This window comes from Myotis yumanensis, unplaced genomic scaffold (assembly GCF_028538775.1).
Source record: "Myotis yumanensis isolate MYYU_CA2020_CCGP unplaced genomic scaffold, mMyoYum1.0.hap1 SCAF_11, whole genome shotgun sequence".
Taxonomy (NCBI): domain Eukaryota; kingdom Metazoa; phylum Chordata; class Mammalia; order Chiroptera; family Vespertilionidae; genus Myotis; species Myotis yumanensis.
The window spans coordinates 10,710,751-10,716,750 of record NW_027223762.1 but is presented as its reverse complement, the minus strand read 5'-3'; positions in this window follow the sequence as shown (position 1 = coordinate 10,716,750).

Genomic DNA, 6,000 nt, shown 5'->3' with positions numbered 1-6,000 from the left:
TTTTTGCAGGAGAAGTCACTCAGGTGCCAGAGAATGCAGTACTTCCCAGGGGGGTGGGAGGGGTGCCACAGCGCGGGGTTCTGGTGCCCACGGCACGTGAGGGCAATGGGTACCTGAGGGTGGGTTGTAATAGGATGCCAAACACAAATCACACACCTGCTTGACCTGGCACTAACCCTGGCTCTATGTACAACTCGTGCTTTCCCTTGAAAAACCAGCAAACAAAACCCCAAAAACCTGATGTCAAGAAAACAAATGTTGAGGCAAGTGTCGTCCTTTCGTACTATATGGATCGAATGGTGGCCGATGAGGGTCCCAAAGCCAGAGCCCCTGCTCAGCTCAGGTTAAAGCTTCTGTTGGGCCCCAGGACCAGCAAGGCTGCAGCTGGCGTTTCTGCTCCAGGTTATGGGGTGGGTAGTGTATGGACTTCCTGCTACCCTGGCCCTTCGTCCCAAAGCTACAGCCACCCGGCCCCGCCCAAGCACCTGGGTCATCCTGCTGCTGGGCAAGCGAGAGTGCACAGCCTGAGGGATAGGAGCCGCCTGGGACCCGAGTACCGGAAGGATGGACTCTTAGTCCTCATCCCCCGAGTAGTAAGTCTGGGCCGGGGCCTAAGAATTACAGGCTATGTTTAATGATGCCTTGTAATTATTCTGCTAGATAGAATTTAATCATGCATAATAGTACACACTAGACTCTAGTTACAGTGATATATGGCCGATGACTCAGATATGTATTTGTAAATTAGAGCTGTCCTCTATTCATCAACCAATAAAGTATGAACCTGTAATTTGTTGTATGTACCTGCAATGGGCTTCTTTCACCACTAGGAGGCAAAGGAGCGATGTTTCTGCCCTTTTTTTTTTTTTTTTTTTTTCCTGGTAGCTTAAAACTACCTGGGAGGTGCCAGACAGCAGAGGGGTCCCAGGCACCCGAAGTTCTAAAGAGGGGAGGAGGGCAGCCACTGAGATGGGAGGAGAAGAAAGCCGACATTCACTGATAGTCTATTCTGTGCTAGGTTCTGTGTTAAGCACTTACATCTACAAATCTCATTAATCCTTGTAGCTACCCAATTTACAGATGGGGAAACTGCGAATCAAGGAGATAGAATGACCTGCCCAAGATAACAGAGCTAAGACTAGTGGGGCACAGGTATTAATAGAGGCTCTCTCGACTGCAAAGCCTGAGCTGTGAACCCAAACTTGGTTTTATTTTTACCAGTGACCAGCTCTAGTCTTATCATCTTGCCCAAACCACAGCTGTTTGTGTACCTCATGCTTCACAGAGCCCCTTGTGTGCTTTTGACATAGCCAAGTGTCTGTCTAGAGCCAGGCCTTGAGTCCTAAAAGGCTAGGGCTCTGAGAATGTGTCTGAGCAGCTACGATGCCATCAGCCCTGCCCAGGCGGGGGCGCTGGTACCCAGCTCTCCAACGTCCAGCACCACCCATTTTGGGCAAAGTTGTATTGATCTGTTTTTATTCAGTTATGTAGATCATGGACAATTCCACTTTGGGGGAAATGAAGAAAATAATTGAAAACAGGGATTTCGTAGGCTTTTTTATACACCAAATGTTCAGAGTAACATTATTCACAATAGCCACAAGGTGGAAGCAACCCCAGTGTTCATTCACTGATGAATAGGTCAACAACATGTGTTCACATGTAATGGAATATTATGCAGCCTTCAAAAGGAAAGGAATCCTGACACATCTGACAACGTGGATGAACTTGGAAGAGATGGTGCTAAGTGAAATAAGCCAGTCACAAAAAGACAAACGTTGTGTGGTTTCCCTTACATGAGATACCTGGAATAGTAAAATTCATAGAGATCGAAAGCAGAACAGTGGCTACCAGGGGTGGGGTGGAGTGGAGGGAGAAATGGAGAACTGGTTTCATGGGGACAGAGTTTCGCTGGGGAAGAGGGGAGAGTTCTGGAGACGGGCGGTGGTGATGATGGCACATCGATATGAATGTATTTAATGCTACGGAACTGTTCGCTTAAAAACGGTCAAAATGGCACATTTTGTCATGTATAAATTACCACCATTTAAAAATTTTTAAAAATATTTCACTGAAAATAATCCAAGGTTGTCCGTGTCCTGTCCTTAAAGCAGCGTCGTCTCCCGCCGAGAGTAGCTGACGGAGCACAGCCCTGGGCACAGGCCCGGCTGTCTGTTGGCACATAGGGGAGCTCAGAACAGGCTGGCTCTCCTCCCATGTCCTTGAAAGCTCCTGAAATCCCTCACATCCCAGCCTCCCGTTAGACTGTGTCAGCCCCACCTGGGTAATCGCTGCTGCCGGAGGCTGAGCAGAGCGTGCCAGCTGGCTGCCCTCCTGCCTCACGCTCCCAGCTCCACAGGGACCTCTGTGTTGCTTGGAAATCCCAGGGTTTCCAGCTCCAGTTGAAGCTGTAGCTCATTTCTCACTGTGACTCTTCAGGTTCTTTCTGCTGCCTCTGAGCTTTAGGTCTTCAGCATCGCCATCAGGCCCACAGTAAAGACCTCCCTTCCAACTTCGTTACATTCTTATCCATCTTGTCTCCACCCATCCTTTTCTAAGGTTGATGAGAGAGAGAGAGAGACAGAGAGAGAGAGAGAGAGAGAGAGAGAGAGAGAGAGAAAAGTGAGTGAGAGAGAAACATCCATGTGTTGTTCCACTTGGTCATGCATTCATTGGTTGATTCTTTTTTTATGTATTTTATATTGTATTTTCATTTATTGCTTCATTGATTGATTAATTATGTTTATTGCTGTGGTCTCCGTTTCTTTCAATTGGCCTTTTTGTTTCTTTATGCATCTTTCATTAGTTGATTCTTGTATGTGCCCTGACTGGGGACCAAACCCAAAACCTTGGTGTATCTGGATGATGCTCTAACCAACTAAGCGACCCTCCAGGCCCCCCCCGCCGCCCCCCCCGGCCCTTTTGTGCTGCTTGGATCAGATGCTCCGGGGCCAGGAGGGCTCTCAGTGGCCCTCGGTGTTCCCTCTTTCAGCTCAGCACCAATGACTGCACATACTGGGATTCTGAATAAGGTTTGCCTGGAGGAAGGTTTCTGTTAAAAACAGTATTTTTTAAACAGCATTTCCTCGAAGGATCAAGTATCCCTCTTCTGAGAGAGCTGAGGGCAGTGGCCCCATTGTCCTCTCATCCACCATCTTCTTACCGGCAAGTGTGCTCCCGGTGCACCCTCTAAAACACCTCCTCTCGCCCCCCCCCCCCCCCCCCCCCCCCCCCCCCCGGTTTCACTCAGTGGATAGAGTGTCGGCCTGTGGACTGAAGGGTCCTGAGTTCGATTCCGGTCAAAGGCACATGCCCGGGTTTCGGGTTTGATCCCCAGCAGGGGGCGTGCAGGAGGCAGCTGATCAATGATTCTCTCTCATCATTGATGTTTCTCTCTCTCTCTCTCCCTCTCCCTCCCTCTCTGAAATCAATAAAAATATATATTTAAAAATAAATAATTAAAACAAAACACCTCCCCGGGACCCTGCTAACCCATTCAGGTGGCCGTCCCCTCTCTCCTCACCACCACCCTCAATGACAGTGCTGCCCGAGCGTGTCCCACTTGGTGGCTGGGCTCTCAGCGCCTTACAGTCGGGCTCCTGCCCCACCTACCCTCTGAGTTTGAAGCCCTCCCCCCAGCCCCCTGCAGCCTCACAGGGACACTCTTCCTCCACGCCTTCAGGACCCCGCTGCCCCCTCCGGTGTGCCATGCTCTCCGTCATTCGCTCCTCCTCCGTCACCTAAACACGGTGCTCTGAGTTTCTGCCTCAGTCCTCTTCCCGGACGCCAGCCCCGCCGGCGGCAGGGTTTAGCGGTGAGCTCTCCAGTCTAACCCTGCCGGCCTGTGAGGCGCACTCCTCGTGGTCAGCTGCTGGTTGGACGTGGCCATTTGTATTTAACTCGCTGCATCCTGAGCTGGTGTCCCCCACATGCAGACTCACTTTCACCCTGAGAGCTCGGTTTTGAAAATGAAGTGTATTTTAAAGCACTGCCTTTATAATTATAAGGCGTGTGTACATTTTTGGGGACATCTTATATATTGCCCTTTTCACTAATTATGGAGCCATAAACACTTTCCTATGACTCTACAGCTTTCACAGTAATCCTTTTCATGTCTATATAATATTGCCAGGTAACAATTTATTGATCCTTTTTTTTTTTAGACATTTAGATTGTTTCTGACTTTTTTTTTTTTTTTTTTTACATTAAATGTGATGCATTATCGTTGCTATCTTAAGTTTAATTATTTCCATGGGATACATTTTCAAGAATGGAATTACAAGTCCAGGGCCAAGCATTTTAATGGCTCCTGATTCTTACTCCCATATTGCTTTCCAAAAGGGCGGTACCAATTTACAGATCATAGTACTTCCGTGCTACCACAGTCCGATTCAACACATACTCGTCTGCTTATTACGTGGGAGGCACTTTCCTATTTGCTTAGCTTTCAAATCTCTTCCCAGAGCCTTACCAGTGATGGCGAACCTCTGACACGCGAACTCGTTTTTTTGGTTGATTTTTCTTTGTTAAATGGCATTTAAATATATACAATAAATATCAAAAATATAAGTCTTTGTTTTACTATGGTCGCAAATATCAAAAATTTTCTATATGTGACACGGCACCAGAGTTAAGTTAGGGTTTTTCAAAATGCTGGCACGCCGAGCTCAAAAGGTTCGCCGTCACTGCCTTAGACTGTCAGAGTCGGAGGACATCTGCTCATTTCAGAAACGAAGACACGCGACCCAGAGAAATTCTGTCCCGCGCTCACGCTGCACATCTGAAAACGGAAGCCCGTAGGAGTAACCCTGAGCTCCCGGACCTCCAGGCCTCGGGGTTGTCTGCCAGGCCCCGCTGGCGCAGCGGGGCTGTTTGCATGTTTCCTGTGAAGGCCCAGCTGAGCCATGACACTGCACGTCTGTCTCCTGGCACCACGATCCCGAGAGGCTCGTCCACGGGATATTGTTGGGCAGCAGAGGTGGGAAAGCTTAAGCCCCCGTGGCTAAGCCAAGACCTCTGTTGAGTAATGAAAGGCTTACTGGTGCCGTTTTCTAAAAGGGGCTCCTGTCCTCCTCCTGGGAGGAGGTCCTGCGGACAGTAGCGTGTTCAGCGTGAAGTGGCTCATGAGGCCCAGTCCTCCCCCTCCCCCAGGCCTTTGCTTGCACTCCCACCCTCTCTTGCAATCCATGAGGACCCCTCCCTGGCCCTCCATGGGCTCACCCTCTCTGGTCTTCAAGTATTCGCTCCTCCATGAAGGCTTTTTCCATCTCCCTGTGGATCATTTATCTATTAACTCACCCTGAAAATGTTTACTTAGACTAACAATGATTCGTAGTTTCCCATCATAGACCCTGTGGCTTGGCTGAGTGGTTCCTCTTGCTGGTTTGGCCTGAAAACATTCATTCCGTGTAGGGTGTGCGGGGCTGGTATGTTTCAGAGCCGTGGGGCAATGGCCTAAGGTTCTTAGAAGCTCCCTTTCCTGACGGAGAGGGTCTACTGGGCACCAGTTTAAACCTTCTGCGGTCTTAACGGAGAGTCACAGGCATGGACGTAATCTGGTCTTTCTTCTGAAGCCATGTCTTCCGCTGAGACTCTTTTGTGGGTTAGAGAGACCGGGAACGTGAAACATTGTATTTTGGGGCCCAGCACATCGCTGACCTTCCATGTCCTGCTAAATTCTGCCGGCACACTGAACAGCTAGCTACTCCTGCCCGTGCCTTCTGGTTGGAACTCTGAAAAAAGACAATGACACTTTCACCATGCTGCCGGAATCTTCCTAAGCCAGGTTCTCGAGTTCATTAGGTGTGTTTTCTACCTTCCGACTGACTGCAGCTGCCAGTTCGGCAGCACAACTTTCACTCCTGTAATCGTGTCGCTGCTGTACGATACAGGCGGGCGGCTACCGCCCCCCCCCCCCCCCCCCCCCGCCCCGGAAACATCCAGGCTGCACTCAGCCTCCACATCCAGCCCCATTCGCCGCACAGTGCAAAGCCAAGACCA